This window comes from Callithrix jacchus, chromosome 15, assembly GCF_049354715.1.
Source record: "Callithrix jacchus isolate 240 chromosome 15, calJac240_pri, whole genome shotgun sequence".
NCBI lineage: Eukaryota > Metazoa > Chordata > Mammalia > Primates > Cebidae > Callithrix > Callithrix jacchus.
Window position 1 is genome coordinate 9,802,035 of NC_133516.1, and position 17,176 is coordinate 9,819,210.

Below are 17,176 nucleotides of genomic sequence, written 5' to 3' on the forward strand. Positions count from 1 at the left end.
AAATATGAAGAATGTCTTTCACTGTCCCCCCAACCCCACGAGAAAACATTTTACTTCTTGATCTTTTTTTTTTTTTTGGACAGAAAGTAAATTTATTGGTGAATATTAAGAGGGGGCAGCACAGTGGAAGTGCTCATGAGTGCAGGGCCCACCACTTGCCACGATCAGGGATGTACTTACCCCCACAGCCATCTGGGATGAGCCGCTTCTCACCCACCATAGCTTCAAATTCATCGGCATTGAACTTGATGAAGCCCTACGTCTTTAAGAGGTGGATCTTCTAGCGGCCAGGGAACTTGAACTTGGCCCTGCACAGGGCCTCAGTCACATGCTGCTTGTTCTGCAGCTTGGTGCAGATGGACATGATCACTTGGCCAATGCGGACCCTGGCCACAGTTCCCTGGGCTTTCCAAAGGCATCTCACATGCCTGTTTGGAGCCTACATTGGGGTAGTGCAAGGTCACAGACAGGAACATACATCCGAAAGCCCTGTCTCCAAAGGTCCCTTCAAGCAACCTATATAAGAAACAGACTGTATTACACCACCAAGGAAGCTGCTGTTTGCAGCCCTGGCGCACTGGGCCGCCATGAGGAAAGGAACCCACTTAATTGGCTGCAGAGGGTCTTTTCTTATCTATAATTCTCTTTCCTTTTTTCCTTTTGAGTTTTTTGTTTGTTTGTTTTTTGGCATGTATATTTTCAATTGCTTGCCTTTTAAAAACTCTCAAGGTATTTCTGGGTTGAGGAGAGTTGGCTCCATGCAGAAATCAAAATATATCACTCTTAATTTCCAAAGCAATTGCATTTATCTGTGGCCAAATACCTAGAAGTCAGGTTTCTTTGACACCTAAAAAAATAATAATGGGTAAAAACATTCAAATAGCGTAAAGGGCTCCTGTGGCACTGTGTTCTGTGTTGTCGCGGCATATTAATACAGAACTCTTCAGAGTCTTAATTCACTTCAGCAGCCCCTGTAAAAATTCATGCCAGAGAGTGGGAGAGAAGGTTGGCAGCCAGAGGACTAGAAGCCAAATGGCTCCTCACTGGCAGTGGCATCTGGATAGGAGGTTGGCCTGCCTCCGAGACTCTTGGCCAACAGCACTGTTGTCTATACAGACGGCTGTGTATCTGTTCAAGAGTCCAACAACTGTGTGTGTGTGTATTTTGGTAAGCTATTATTTCTGGGCCAAAGATTTCCATGGCACTTTTGCATCTGTTGGCACCAATTCTATATTTGGCTCCCTTCATTCCCACCCGCTGCTACTTTTTAGTTTCCTGATCAAAAACATTGCACATAAATGGAAATGTATTAAGGGGAGAAAAAATATTTTTAAAGATTTTTATTAAATCCAACAAGGCATATATAGATATGACATTGACATTATTCCAGATGGGATATTTTCCTTTCTACAAACCATGAATAATGTTAAAATTCTAATCACAATACAAAAATGTTCTTGATCCTTTAGATTGAATCTAATTATGGAATTATCAGAAGTTGCTTGAATCAGAAATAGAATGAACCATTACTAAATGCAAAGTCAAGCTACTCTTTCGAGGTTTCCGGGGGAATAATGGTTTTATAAGTTTACAGAATACAGTTAATGCAGTGTGAGGCCAGGAGCTGCCACACATCCGATCAACTGGCTTGTCACAATCCTACGTTACTGTGCAAGGTTGCAACCTCTCAACCTTTTAAGGTTCTTCTACCCCAAAGTTACTTGTTTTGAGGGTATTTCCACGCTAATTCAATTCAATGACACATCTTGGATAGTCTTTTTATATAAAATGCTGGGGGATACGAAATTGAATAAGATGTCTGCCTTAACGAGTTCTTATTTTAATGAAGAAAATTCAGAACAGAGTTGTCAGGTAACAAGAATACCAGAAAAAAAGACATAAAAGTCAATGAGGGGCCGGGCGCGGTGGCTCAAGCCTGTAATCCGAGCACTTTGGGAGGCCGAGGTGGGTGGATCACGAGGTCAACAGATCGAGACCATCTTGGTCAACATGGTGAAACCCTGTCTCTACTAAAATTACAAAAAAATTGGCTGGGCACAGTGGTGCGTGCCTGTAATCCCAGCTGCTCGGGAGGCTGAGGCAGGAGAATTGCCTGAAGCCAGGAGGCAGAGATTGCAGTGAGCCGAGATCGCGCCATTGCACTCCAGCCTGGGTAACAAGAGCAAAACTCCATCTCAAAAAAAAAAAAGTCAATGAGGGCCCAGAGTACAATATGCAGCACAGGCCAGGAGTGTGGCAACAAGAAAATGAACCCCATTTTTATGTGTATCTTACAGAAAAATTTTATTTGGGTTTAGTGTTAAAACCTGGAAGGGTCCCAGCAATCCCATTACTGTGTATATACCCAAAGAATTAGAAATCATTCTATTATAAAAACACATGTACACATATGTTTGTTGTGGCACTGTTCACAACAGCAAAGACTTGGAGCCAACCAAAATGCCCATCAATGATAGACTGGATAAAGAAAATGTGGCACATACACCCCATGGAATACTATGCAGCCATAAAAAAGAATGAGTTCATGTCCTTTGCAGGGACATAGATGAAGCTGCAAACCATCATTCTCAGCAAACTGACACAAGAACAGAAAGCCAAACACCACATGTTCTCACTCATAAGTGGGAGTTGAACAATGAGAACACATGGACACAGGGAGGGGAACATCACATATCAGGGACTGGAGGGTAGGGGGCTAGGGGAGGGATAGTATTAGGAGAAATACCTAGTGTAGATGACGAGGGATGGATACAACAAACCACCACCATGGCACGAGTAGACCTATATAACAAAACTGCGCAATCTGCACGTGTACCCCAGAACTTAAAGTATAACAAATAAATTTTAAAAAAACTGGAAGGGTCCATGGGAATCCTGTCTTCCTGAATCTCTCCTCTACGTTTCATTGATGAGGACACTGATTTGGTCCTGGTCTCACAGTGATAAATACTTCAATGCTACTCCTCTTGATTTTAGAGTTATGACATACTTAAAATAAATTTGCAGGGAAATCTTTTAAAATGCCATGGCATAATTTCATGGAATAATAATAAACAGTAAACCACGACTAGGGAATCACTATGTGATGTAAATTAGAAGTGGAATCGAATTCCTGCAATCACAGACAGTTCTCTCTGGCTAGCATGGCTAGAGCAGGGCTCTTAGAATTATCACTCAAAATTGACCCACAGAAGACCAAGTGACTCACGCCTGTAATCCCAGTACTTTGGGCCGCTGAAGGTCAGGGGTTTGAAGCCGAACATCACCAGCCTGACCAACATGGTGAAACCACAACTCTGCTAAAAACACAAAATTAGCCGGGTGTGGTGGCACATGCCTGTAATCCTAGCTGCTTGGGAGGCTGAGGCAGGAGAATTGTTTGAACCCGGGAGGCAGTAATTGCAGTGAGCCGAGATCGTGCCATTGCACTCCAGCCTGGGCGACAGAGCAAGATAAAATAATCTTCTGCTCTAATTCAGCATATCAGGCACCATGTCTATAGAAACAGAATGTTCCTATTGTATTTCTCATTGATGGGTTAATAAATTAGATTGTTAGGCTTTTGCGTCAACCTTGTGCACGTGATTAATGTGAGTTCATTCCTAAAAGATCTGCTCTTGATCAGGCTGACATTAGGCTTCGCGTGTTTCTGATGAGGTCACAGTTTAACGCCTCCCTTCTCTAAGCATGGTCCTCAGGCCAGCAGCATGAGTATCACAGGTAGCATGCTGGAAATGCAGAATAGACCTCCTAAATCAAGAATTTCTATTCCAGCAAGATCCCATACAATTTGTATGTATGTAATGAATTTCATATCATTTTTATATTGCAAAATATTTTTATCTTTTTTTTTAACCACTTAAAAACCTTTCCTAACTTGCAAAGCCTTACAACAATAGAGGGCAAGCCAGATTATCCCACTGGTAATAGTCTGCCCATGCTTGCTCTGGACCAGAGAAAACTCCATTAGGGTCAAGTCATCCTATGGAGCCAGGCATTCCCTATTGACTCACCCCAATTCCCATGTGCCAAGTGAGACTTTTTCTATTTAAATTTTCAGAGGTGGGCTGGGTGTGATGGCTCACACTTATAATTGCAGCACTTTGGGAAACTGAGGCAGGAGGATTGCTTGAGCTCAGTTTGAGACTCACTTGGGCAACATAGTGATACCTCATCTCTACTAAAATTGAAAAACAGAGGTATTTGTGGCGGTGCAAACCTGTAGTCCCAGCTACTTAAGAGGCTGAGCTGAGAGGATCACCTGAGCCTGGGAGATCGAGTCTGTGGTGAGCCATGATCCTGCCAGTGCGCTCCAGACTGAGCGACAGAGTAAGACCCTACCTCAAAATAAGTAAGTGCTTAGAGATAGATTACCTTTTTTGTTTTTATCCAACTTGATAAAGTATAATTTAATACTTTTAAATAATTAAACATTTAAATTAAGACATTGTAGCACTACAGGAATTCTGGAATATAGATACAGAACTTGATGACTCTCTGGGAACTGTAACGTAATGTGGAATATCAGCGTTCTAGCCAAACAAGCAATTTCAATGCTGTTTCATGTGGTTGCCTGGGTTGTCTGACCACAAGCAGCAATCGGGAAGTGACAGACCAATGAACCCTACTACAACCATTGACTGATTTGCACCGAGGACGAGCAAAGTTTAGGTAACAAAGTGCAGGAAGAAGCAGGCACAGGCCACCCATTACCTGATTCTTAATCCACGTGTATACATCCCACATGGCAGGAATGTTTGGTCTCTTAACTCTTGTCACCATTTGTGCAGCACGATATCCACTTGGGAGCAGGCCACAATCACCAGTCACCCTGCCGCCACCTAGTTCATCTGTCAGCCACAGAAATGTTTTGGCCACCACCACTGGGTTTATTCTTTCCGGTGAGATGAGGCAATTGACCTTGCAATTCTAATTAGTGGTATAAAGTAAGGTGATGATTCTGAATATCATTCTTACTGTTTGAATTATTAGATGGTTTTCTCCTCAACTGGATTAACTAACAACAAAAAAAGTGTTTCAGTCGTGATACTTTAACAACTTTAGATAACTAGAAAGCTCCCATAGGGAATGTATGTAAGTTTTTAGTCATCCATTTCACAGTAGTTCTATCATCTGAATGAATGCTTACTCTTTTTCACAAATTTCTAACTTTATGTACTTATCCCCAGTTCTAAAGTTTGAAGACACGCACATAATCACCTGAAGAACTTTTTTTTTTCTTACTCTGTAGCACAGGCTGGAGTGCAGTGGTGTGATCTTGGCTCACTACAACCTCCCCCTCCTGGGTTCAAGCGATTCTCCTGCCCCAGTCTCTCAAGGTAGCTGGGACTACAGACGTGCCACCGCACCCGGCTAATTTTGTATTTTTAGTAAAGGGGTTTCGCTGTGTTGGACAGGCTGTTCTTGAACTCCTGGCCTGATGTGATCTGCTCGCCTCGACCTCCCAAAGGGCTGAGATTACTAGGTATGAGCCACCGTGTCTGGCCCAGGAACTTTTTAAAGATGCCCATGGGCAAGGGCCTCCACAAAAGGAATAGAATCAGAGTACCTGGTGGTGGGTCCTGGCATCTCTATTTAAAAAAACAACGTTTACCCCACTCAGTCAGTTGCAACCTGTGTGCCTTTGAGAAGTAACTGAATAACTTAGAGCACCACTGTGGGTTATCTACTACCCTGACATATTACTAATCCTAGTTTTTACTCAGGAATAAGTGGGCATAATCTTGCTTCGCTTTTTAATTTTCCTGTTATTTTGGAGTCTGTGGAGAAAAAAAGATAATTAATTGGTGTTAAAGCAATTCATCATATGAAACAATATGAGAATAATCTGACTATTCAAATTTCACACGGTTGTGTTAATAGTGATTAAATTGCGAATCACTGGGCCATGTCTGTGCCAGGCGCTGTGCTAGGTGCTTTACACACGTTATCTTACCTGATCTTCACAGTAACCACATAATGCAGTCGGAAATGCCCTCACTTTACACTGGAAAAATGAGAAGATCAGACAGATTAAGTAACTTATCCAAACTCACAGCTAGTTAAGCAGGACTTTGAATGTAGGTCTTTAGGATTCCAAAATTCCACAGTCTTAATCTCTCACTATATAAATAAAAAATTCAAAAGAACCACAGTTAAGGCAGATAGCTTCTTTGACTATGACCTAAAAAAAAAAAAAAAAAAAAAAAAGGACAATTGGTTTCCTTTCATTACTTACACTTTGCTTGTCTGTGCCCATAACTTGACTCCTGGTTAATCACCAGGCAGCTCAAACAGGTTAATCACCTCCTGACCAGTCTGTTTGAAACTGGTCAATTCAGTAGAAACAATTGAGCTGGCAGCAGGCAGTTTTGAATTCTGGATTGAGACATGGGGTTGGGGTAACTCACGCTGCCAATATTTCCGGGGAAAATATCCAATGCACAGAACGGGGAAAGAAACAATTAAAACCAAAAAGCAAGCGAACATCGCATATTCTACATGTTTGTGACTGTTTTTTAGCATAAATATTCCTTAATCATTATTGTACATACATGTAAATGTGTATAATGAATATATGTGCATGTGTGGATATGTATACACACACATACACACCCAGATTACTAGCAGGTGAGCATAAATTAAACCAAGTGTGAATCCTGTTGTTTTTTAGTCTTTCTTCCACACCTGGTGAATCTAAACCCCTACAGGTCATCTTGTCAAAATACAATTTCGTTCTGAAATAAAATAACAGAACAGAAACAAACACAATCCATTAAAACTCACTGCCAGTGTTGCCAGATAACTACAAAAAATAGAGTGTCTCAGACGGAAATATCAGTAACTTTAATGCGTGAGGTTTGTTAACAGGGAAGAAAACAAGCAAACTTGCTCTCCGCTGACTGTCACTAATATTTATTCGTCCAGTGACTGTTAATCAAACCAAGTTTACAGTCCCGTACAGCACCTGTCACAGGTGCTGATCATTAATCAGCTATTACAGCAGTTTATTCTGCTGCTGACAACTCGCAATTTTCCACTGATTCAGCTAGTTTGTCAGGTGGGAATTATGGCATAGCGCATGTGACAAAACACATCACCCTTTTTTTTTTTTTTTTGCATTTTCAGGCTTCTCTCTCCTGCTTTCTCCCCCTTTTTAGACAAACAATATCTGGGAACTCAGAAGTAATAAGGCGGAATGCATAATTAATTACCCAGCTTGCTCTAATTAGGGATGAATAAGTTGTGTCCCTCTCATCATCACAAATGTGGTGATGGGTAATACCAGTTTATGCTGTATTAACTGCAAATATGCAATCCTTCTGAGAGCACTTTTGTTGATGAATTTGATGAATGTGACAATAATTAGCAGAGACAGATGAGAGCTAAATTACTACTGACAATGTAATGCTATCCTGCTCGAGGGCCTGGGAACGTGGCAGGATAACATGGCAGGGACCTGGGCCTCGTTTCTAATTAATAGTCTTTTTTTCTTTTTCTTTTTTTTTTCCCTTTTTTTTTTGCCAGTGGGGGGAAAAAGAAGTAACGGTAATTGTTTTCGTCAAAGGCTGCAGGGAGTTATCAGGGTAATAAAGTTAATTAGCAGAACAAACATCGTTTCAGTGCCTTACCAGTCTGAGGAAAAGAGGGTGATTCAGGCTGCAGAAAGATGTGACTAGACGGGATGATAAGAAAAGAAACTTTACACAGGAGGCCAACAGAGAAGAATGATTTTCTCCCTTCATTTATTTGGCTTGATGCATGGAAAGAAATTAGACAGCCTCTTCTTTCAGGTCACAGAGCTGCTCATGTAAAGGACTTTGTTGTTACAATTTTGAGTTTGGGAAATAAAGTTAGCTTAGATAAATTCCAGTTAACTTCTTTCTTTTATAGGTAGTGATAGGTTGTTCCATTTCATCTTTATTCAAGTGGCATTTTCCTAATGTCCCAGGCATAGAAGTAAGTTCTAGTATTTGCCAAAGAGAACATTCAGCTGAACTTTGTCTTACAGAAATCTGGTTTGTTCTTTGAACCGTTTAGAAAAAGTAAGAAATTATTAAGCAATTTCTACCCAGTGGTACTCTTTATTTTCCTGTGTAATTTTAAAAATGAAAAGATTTTTTAAAATGTATATAATCTAATTATATTTTTGTAATCTCAAAAGTCGTCTTCATTAAAATGCGGCAATATTCTTTTTCATTTCGGTTGCAACCTTTCAGATATATGAGTCATCAATCAAAAAGGTGAACAGTTCAGTGAATCTGAGTTTTATGTACAGTTGTATTCGGTTTGGTCACGTTGCTTAACATAAGTAGATACAACATAATGGGGAAACATCAACCAGACATTCTGAAGACTTTACAAGTTTATTTTTTCCTATGAAGATCTTGAGTGGCCGGCCCCCTTCAAACATCAAACATTTGAAATGACTGTTTAGTATTAAGTAAATAACACTAGGGTAAAGGCCCGAAGCTTTCTAAAACAATATCCACAAGGAAGTGCCTAGGGTTTTTATTCCTTTTAGGTACATTTCCAAAAATTTTCATTTTATGCTTCACAAATTATTACATATCTAAGGTCTACATATTTACCATGCATATAAATGTGCACACATTCATTTGTAGTTAGAGCTAAATGAAACAGCCTTTCACAATGACTCCGTGCTTAATTCTAAGTTAACATGAGGAGTTAAGTGGTGAATCTCAGCTTCTGTGTTCCACAGTATGGCACCAGGCAGACTTTTCAACAGAATCCTGTGCGGATAGACTTCCATGAAAAATGGGTGAAATGCTAACGAAATGGCCTTTATTCCTAATATCCACACTACAGAAGTACTGTGTGCTAGTTCCCAAGGACAGCAGTAGTATAAAGGACACAGCACTGAACTGAGAATCAGAAGACCTGAGTTCTCTGCTGTCTGTGCTAGCACGTGTGTATGATTGGCATTGTCCTGGCATGTCCTTGCTCATCTATAGAACTGGTTACCCTGCCCTGCCAACCTCATGGGGTTGCTCTCGAGTGCACACACACACTTAGATTGCTGTGCTTTGACTTGTATCCTTAGCAACATTTTCAAGTTTTTGCCATAGACCCAAACTTTACCTTTAAGTAGGAAAATTCTAGAAGTAAAAGAAGCATTCCGAATAGGCTAACAAACGTGTAAACATAATTTTGCTACTCCAGGAGCTGATACAAACATTTTAAAAACAAGTTCACTCACCAAAAGGGAGACAAACTATGAAAGAAGTAACACAAAAAATACAAACGCGAAATTGCTTTTTTCTAGAAATGGTCTAACATGTTTAGCGTGAAAGAAGGAATAGCAGGGAACAGACTTGTTTGCTTCCTTTGGGACCGAGGACAAATGTGTTGAATATTCTGGCCCTTTCCCTTTTAGCCACTACTTTCTTCATTGGACTGCAAGGTATTTCTGTTTGGAAGAGGAATGGAGTCCAGTCAACTTCATTGATCTCCAAGGACTATCAAAATTATAAAACTTGCTGTGGAGCTCTGACATGCCAGAAGCCACTAGAAAAAGAAGTTTGACATTCAGAAACTTATCACAAGGTTCTACGCTTTGGATAGAGACCAAAATAATACTTTGAAGTAGTGATTTCCAGTATTAGCCCATTGGGTGAGCTAAAAATGCCTTCGTGAATAAATCTGTTATAATTAGGGATTCACCAATCAGATGCCTTGGGCACTGGCTACATGTTCTGTTGGTATTATTATGAATCTTTAGGAATTTAATTCTTTCTTTGCCTTTTTTACTCTGAATTCCTAAGTCATTGTTTTAAAGAGCATTTTGACTAATTCCCGGATTCTAAGGGCTCTGGGGCATTTTTGCTTCTTACAGAACTTCACAGGAGTGTTAGGTGGCTAACTAATTACAAGGGACTAAAAACAAACCATGGTTTATTATTTTCCAGTTTTGAATTACAGAATTATTTCAATGTTGTCTGTAATCGAAGTGCTACATTACTAAGTAATGAAATGACAATACTGCTTAATGACATTAGGAAACTGCGTGCAAAAAAATATTTGTACACAAGGTGGTGATGTTAGCATCCAACTTCAGTACTGTTATTCTGCTGAAAGCCGCAGTAAATAACAACAGATTCCTTTCCCCAAGTGATCCCCAAAGGGCTCGTTTAGTTGTTCATATAATGATAGCATGTAAGAGCACAGAGCCACAGGGAAAACCTGTCAGCATGTGTCATTAGAGCGGCAGAGAAAAGAGAGAAAAAGGACAAATCACGAAATAGAGAGTAACTGCTGAAGAGTAAAATTATGTTTACAAGTAGTAAAGATACAAGAATTCAGCCTTTAAGACACAGTTTTCTATTGACTCCTATTTAGATATGGACATCCGAAGAATTACATTCTAAGTGTAAAAATGTTTCTGTAGCTCTTAATAAAATATTCCTGCTTTCCAGACAGCTTTCCTTCTGAAAACTTTCGCCTCCCAGGTTTCCCCCTGCCTTTACAGAGAGGTTTCCTGATCCCAGTCATAACCACAACCTTGGTCCACTGAGGACGAGATCTTTCCCTTTATTCATGTTCCTTCCGCACAACTTCAAGCTTTAATGTTTCTATTAGTATAATTCAGAGCAATGAAAATTTGAAGCTGTGAGAATAAGTCACAAACCTTATTTCTCTTGAAATATTTGACCTTATCAGTTCTAAAATAGAAATTAATACATGCCAACATTAAAGCCAGCTCATGTTTCTTTGAAGTGGTACATTAATAATGACCTCTCAGACATAAGTAATTAATTTTATTATATTTGTTCCCCAAATTCATGTATTTGTTATAGTGAAATGTATTTATTCTCAGATACATTTTTAAAGTAAATGATGCCATCAGCAGGAACACAGAACTTGCTGGCTACCAGGTAGGAAGCATATGTGCCATGAACCGAAAAGTTAGGAAGGTGTATTTTCAATTTTAAGATTCTTCTCCTAAGACAAAAAGAGCTGCAACTGTTTTTGCAAGCTCTAGAAGGCAAAATATCTTTTGTTGAATTATCTAAGGATGAGTCAGAAACTTAAAGCCAAGGAAAAGTAATAAATAATGACAACAGATGTTTGTAAACCTGTGCGCCCCTGTGCAGTGTTTCTACGTGTTGTTTTGCCTTGATGTGCTGTCAGCAGCCTCTCACCTGGGAGTAGTGATATCTTATCAAAGCCCAAACAGTTCCTCTTCACAACAGACAGATAATAGTCCCTTTCAATTTATCATACTGGAAGTCTAAAAGAACCATGGGAACGATTGGTCAGGTGACAGCTTGATGGACAGTTTGACAGCCCTTAAAGCATCATGGGAAATGGTTGTCACCTGATTTTCAGAGCGACCGGAGAGATAACCTTCAGAATGATGAGGGAAACAAAAATCTGAATCTATGTGTATAAGATCCAGTGGCAGCACCAGTGTGCACTTAAGTGATAATAGGTATGAATTCAGATGACTCAAAATGTTGTTATCAAACCTGAGGGCTTTTCCAAGTCCAGAAGTGCCCATCATCTCTTTAGATGCCTTTTACGTTTTTATTCAAATGTCGTTTCAAAAATGTGTACCTATTATAGGGCTTTCATTTTAAAGAGACACAGTCAAATGTACTAAATATTTAACCACATGTTAAATATATTAGCTGACCATGAATATTCTCCAGATATCAAGTCTGCTTTCCTTTTGACAAACTCCTTGGTACCACAACCTAAATATAGTTTGCGTACTGCAGTTCTAATTCAAGAGGCTATCATAAAAATCATATAGATCAAATATTACAGTCAGGACTAACTCAGACTCGTGAAGATCAGTGTATGTTAGTGCAAAAAACAAAATAAAAGAAATCAATTTGAAGATCTCAGGCACAAAAACCTTTGAATCCACATTAATTCATTCACACAGCCACCAAGCACAAACTGAGCACTTACTACACACACGGCTCTCTGTCGGACATAAAAGATGAGAAAAATAAAAGCCCAGTTTTTAACAGCTCACAGTTTGAGAGTGAGGACAGAGTTTCAAACGACAGTACATGGCAAAATAAACCATTGGTGAGGCTTACACACACTTGCCAACAACATTGTCCCTTCCCTATTTTCTCTTGTATGTTGTATACGCAGTTCACAATGGTTTTACGGTGTGACCTAAAGACATACTGCCTGGAAATTGGGATTCCAGCAGAAAAAAAAAAAGGATTCAGTGTTTATACATTTGTTGAGTGACCTGCAACTTTGAAGAATGGTTTCAGAAATGGTAAGGAAATGAAGAAACTTGAGATGAAATTCCCACGATTGAGTAGGACCCCAGATCTCACAAACTCTCTGTTCCTTAGATATTTGAGCTACCTTTTTTTTCAGGGCAGACACTCAGAAACTTATTTTTAAAAGTATGTCTACTATACAGAGAATCTAGAGTAATAAAATTCCTTTATACTCTTATTTCAAAATTGACTAATCATTAACATTTTGCCATATTTTTAAATCATTCCTATTCTCTCTCTCTTTCCTACCTTCCTTCATATGCTCCATTTAGCGATCTATATATTTTCTAGTAATGTTAACAGGAAAACCTGAGAATAGATTTGTGTCTGATTCATCTTTATACTCCTTCACAAAGCCCGGCAACTGTCTTGTATATATGTAATAAATATTTACAAATGAATGAATAATGAATAATATTCAACCTAGATCTAATCTTTGATCTTCTAGATTTGCGTTTATACATAAATATAAGATATACTTATTTTTCTAAGCATATGTAATATTTTATAAAATACTAATCTACCCTCCAGAACTATGTCTGATGAATGGGTCTAATAAACAAATAATATATATTTTTTTTAATACAGCAGAAATGTCAAGTGTCTTTCCAAAGAAAGTAAAAGATAAAAGCGTTTTATCTTTTCCTGCTGGCTGGCTGTTTGTCCTGCTCTGGGACAATTGTAGATGCTAGATGCTAGACCAAAAAAAAAAAAAGCAGGTATTTAAAACAGAAACTGTCTTTCTGAAAAACACTCTGGCATCATTGTTGACATTGGTACCATTTGGCTGCTTGACACTTTTGAGATAACACTCTGCTTTCACAAACTTTGATGCTTTGGACTCACTTTCCAGCATGATTTCTCAAATCTAGTTGTGCTAAAGCCAGAAAACCCAGACAAATTGTGAGAGCACCCTTATGTTTTCCAGGGAACTGAAAAAGAGCCAGTAAATAATTTAAATAACTATTACCAACAAAATGTTCTACATGTAATTCTTCACAAGGAGACACATTATTTGGAAAAATACGAATCTAGAGTTTGCAAATGAAAAGCAAAATGCTTTTGAGTACCATATGCAAATTTAAAGACTTGGAGAGTGATAAAAACACATTGTGCTTATTTGGAATTGGGAGGGCAAGATGTGGGAGGGAGATGTGTCATAATTGATACATGGACCAGGTCCAATATGCTACAGAACAACTGAATTCAGAATCATCTCTGAATCAGAGCTGTGGTTTAAAATGCTTTTCCTTTCCTTGTTGAAATAAACCCAGGGAACATCAAGTTATAACAAGTCCCAGACGTAGTCCCTAGTTCACCTGATACGAATTAAGTTTCATTGTTAACAACTAATGTCCTCATTGAAGCCAACTAAATAAGCTAAATATAAAGCCAGTACCAAGTCTCATAACATGTTTCATAGTAATGCCAAAATCTGTGGTTTGGAAACTTAGAACAAATACTAAATGTTAAATTTTCAGCCAGACACACATTTTCTCAGAAGAAAAAAAAATTAGACAAAAATTTCCATAAAAAGAAAAAGATTTATTAGTTGTCACAAAACCATACAACTTAAAAAATATATATGTACTTCTCTATTATAAGTTTCAAAATAGAAGGTCAGCTTGACTGTTAAGCAGCTGAAGGGCATAAAAGTCTATTATTGGCTAATGTAAATTTTATGAACTGTGGACTTTTTAAGGACTGTATATAATTAGAGTGTATAAAATTGGGGATCTTTTGACTCAAAGCAAGTAAGTTCCACCGTTTAGATTTTTCCACTAAGGTATAACAGAGTCTCCCTGTGAGACACAAAGGAAGTTTTGTGTCTTGTGTCTCAGATTAGGGTTTTATTTATATTAACTCTCTCCTGTCAAGGCATATACACTATGCTTCAAATGTGGGAAATTCTGGATTCATTTCCCTTATTTTTCTGATTACATCTTTCCACATTTGGTAAGTCTGGATATTTATATATATAGATAGATATAGATAGATACCTATATATAAAATAAAGTATTTATTTTATTTTTATTAAAATAACATTATTTATATAAAATAAGGTACCTACAAAAAGCTTTTTGTTAAGTATCTTATTTTATATAAACTTTTTTGTCATTTAATTATGTGAATGATTAAACAATGTGCAGCGTACACAATTAGAAAATGGTTTAAGATTTCGAAATCCTCCGAACTTTTCCTGTTTATTCCGTACCTCTGTGGTAAGCTGGAGGCTTGTCAGAGTAGTGAATAAATGAGTATGCTGGGTTTTTTTTAAAGGTATTTAGAAATTCACCTAATTTCCTTAATGCCGGAAAGTAACCATTAAGAACCATTAAGAATTGTACCTGAGGCTTAGTACCTGGGCGACGAAATAATCTGTGCAAGAAACCCCTGTGACACGATTTCACCTGTATAACAAATCTTTCATGGACCCATAAACCTAAAATAAAAGTTGTTTTTAAAAAGAATCATAACTAAGATTACCCTGTTGTCACAGCTTTTATGACTTCTTTACAGCTAAAAATGTTTAATTTGTATTTCATTTTTGCCATAAAAATGTAAAAATTGGGGAAAATAGGGGACTATGCATGATATCTCACAAATGCTATTTCAGACATTGGCTATTACATTATTTAAGCTACATATTTGAATTTATAAGTCCATGTTTCGATTGCAGAAAGGGGATTCTAGCTTTTTATCCAATTACTTCTCAGAGTTCTGATTTATAATTATTCAGAGATTTATGATAAAATTTCTGAACTTCATATATGCTGAATTATCATAGGATTATCAAAAATAGCCCTACGTGGTTCAACTTCCCCTTGAACTAATTCATTCTCAAAAATTATCCTTTTGAAGGATGTAAAAGGCAAAAAAAAAATGAAGTTAAGTTTCAGGCAATTCTTAGAATCCAAGTAGTGTTAGTACCTACATGAGCACATTTCCTTCTAGGCTGTTTAACTATAATGAAAACTCAAAGTGGAAAGTGAAATTATGCCCGACCAAGTGATTATTTTGTGTACATTATATCAAATAAACAGTTTGACTTCTTCCACTGAGTATGCTTAACTGACAGTTGTTTTGGAATTTTACAGGCACAGACATAGTGTTTTTACAATCAAGCTGTGCTTCCCATTATCTGTTCTAAACGGCGCTTTAAACTCTTTCTTTTCTTTCTGGCTTTACAGTTAACAGAGAACAAATGGACGTCATTACATGCCACCCTTGTGATGTTCCTTACCTTCCATGTTGGAAATTTTCTCTCACCTCCTCTTTTCTCAGCCAAAAAAGATTTAATCCTTCTTTAATTCTTCCTCTTCGCCATCTTAGGAGAGTTAAAGTTCTCTGAGACTCAGTTTCCTCATTTGTAAATTCGAAATAACTATACATACTTGGAATTGTTATGAAGACTGACTATGACAATACATAACTGCACAGCACATTCTGTGGCACAGTCTGCTCTCAATAAGAGCCCATTCCCTCCTTTGATTAACGTTGAATTCTTATTGATCGACTTGTATCAAAAGACAAATTATTCAATGTCTTAAACAAATGTCTTTTCTTCAATTATACTGAAGCCAAGGTGTCAGCAGGTACTAATATTTCTTCTGAACTATTCATTAAAAAGGACTGAACACAAACATAATTTAAGTCTGAACATTGCCAATGCTCAGAAAGCAGAATCCTCCCCAAAGACAAAAAAGAAGATAGACTTTTTGTCCATCTTATTAAAAAAGACCAGTAAAAATCTTCACTTAAGTAGTTTCACCTACAATTCCATGAAACAGTAATAGAAGAATATTTGGATTATGTTGTCTGAGACATTTATACGGATATCCGAAAACTTCAAAAGATATTCAAGGTATTATTAACATTCTGCTACTATGACGTCAAGGAGGAAGCTGTCACAGAACGGTAACAGCACAACAAACACTCGGTGCCGAGTCTTGTGCTCAAAAACTTGACATGGATTATGTTATTTCATCCTCACAACCCTACTGAGGTTGATATTATGATTATTGTTATTTTATTATCATTTTACAGATGGGAAACGTAGTCATGGTTAGGGCAAGCAGCGCGGTCAAGCATGGCCAGTGAGTGTTGGGCTGAAAATTGAAATGATCTACACGAAACCCACTACGCTCATTTGGACATAAGCTTAAAAAATAACAGTTCTTTTTTTTTTTTTTTTCTTAAAGAAAAAGGAGAAGAAAAATAATGATATGTAAAATTTTGGTTAAAGAAGAGGAATAAGTTAAAAAGATCCATTTTACAACATGTTGACTATAGTGAATACTGTTTCATATACCTGAAAACGGCTACGAGGGTAGGTTTTCGGTGTTCACCGCACAAAGCAGCGCTAAGTATGTGAGGTGATGCGTATGTGAGTCCGCTCGATTCAGCCATCCCAAATGTGTACATGCATCAGAACATCATGTTGGACACCATACAATTTTGTCAATTAAAAAATCAATTTAAAAATTTAATTCTAAGTATTTAAAGCATTTATTTAAACTAGCGGTTCTCAATTTTCTGGCCTTAGAACCCTTAGACACATTCTTTAAAATTACTGAAGACCTCAAAGAGCTTTTGTCTGTAGGGGCTATATTTAGTAATATCATATTAAAAATTAAAATAGAGAAACTTTTAAAACAGTTAACGATTTATTTTTAAATGACAATTTAAAAACCCATTTCATGTTAACATAACTAATATATATTTTTAAACAAATTATTTCTTGAGAAAACTAGCATTATTTTACATTTTTTTCAAATCCCTATAATATGTGGCTTGACAAAGGATAGTTAAATGTTTGTATCTGCTTTGCAATTCTGTCGTGATACGTTATTTTGAAGTCTATTTTTTAAAAACTGACCTCACAG

The 17,176-nt window shown here is 37.6% G+C and overlaps 1 protein-coding gene, 1 long non-coding RNA gene and 1 other non-coding gene across 13 annotated transcripts in view; 1 reads left to right on the forward strand and 2 right to left on the reverse strand.

Moving 5' to 3' along the window:
- LOC103788146 (uncharacterized) overlaps positions 1–16,139 on the reverse strand; it is a 38,812-nt gene extending 22,673 nt beyond the window's left edge. The window contains exons 1-2 of the long non-coding RNA XR_008476553.2: positions 15,535–16,139; positions 181–9,549 (exon numbers count right to left, since the gene is read on the reverse strand). This is a non-coding gene — a long non-coding RNA (uncharacterized LOC103788146). The remainder of the gene's footprint in view (positions 1–180; positions 9,550–15,534) is intronic.
- Positions 1–17,176, forward strand: part of FXR1 (FMR1 autosomal homolog 1) — an 819,632-nt gene that overhangs the window by 634,053 nt on the left and 168,403 nt on the right. The gene's annotated exons all lie outside the window — the stretch shown is intronic.
- LOC118148178 (small nucleolar RNA SNORA70) lies at positions 488–619 on the reverse strand. Its single transcript, XR_004734955.1, has one exon. It is a non-coding gene; the product is annotated as a small nucleolar RNA SNORA70 (small nucleolar RNA).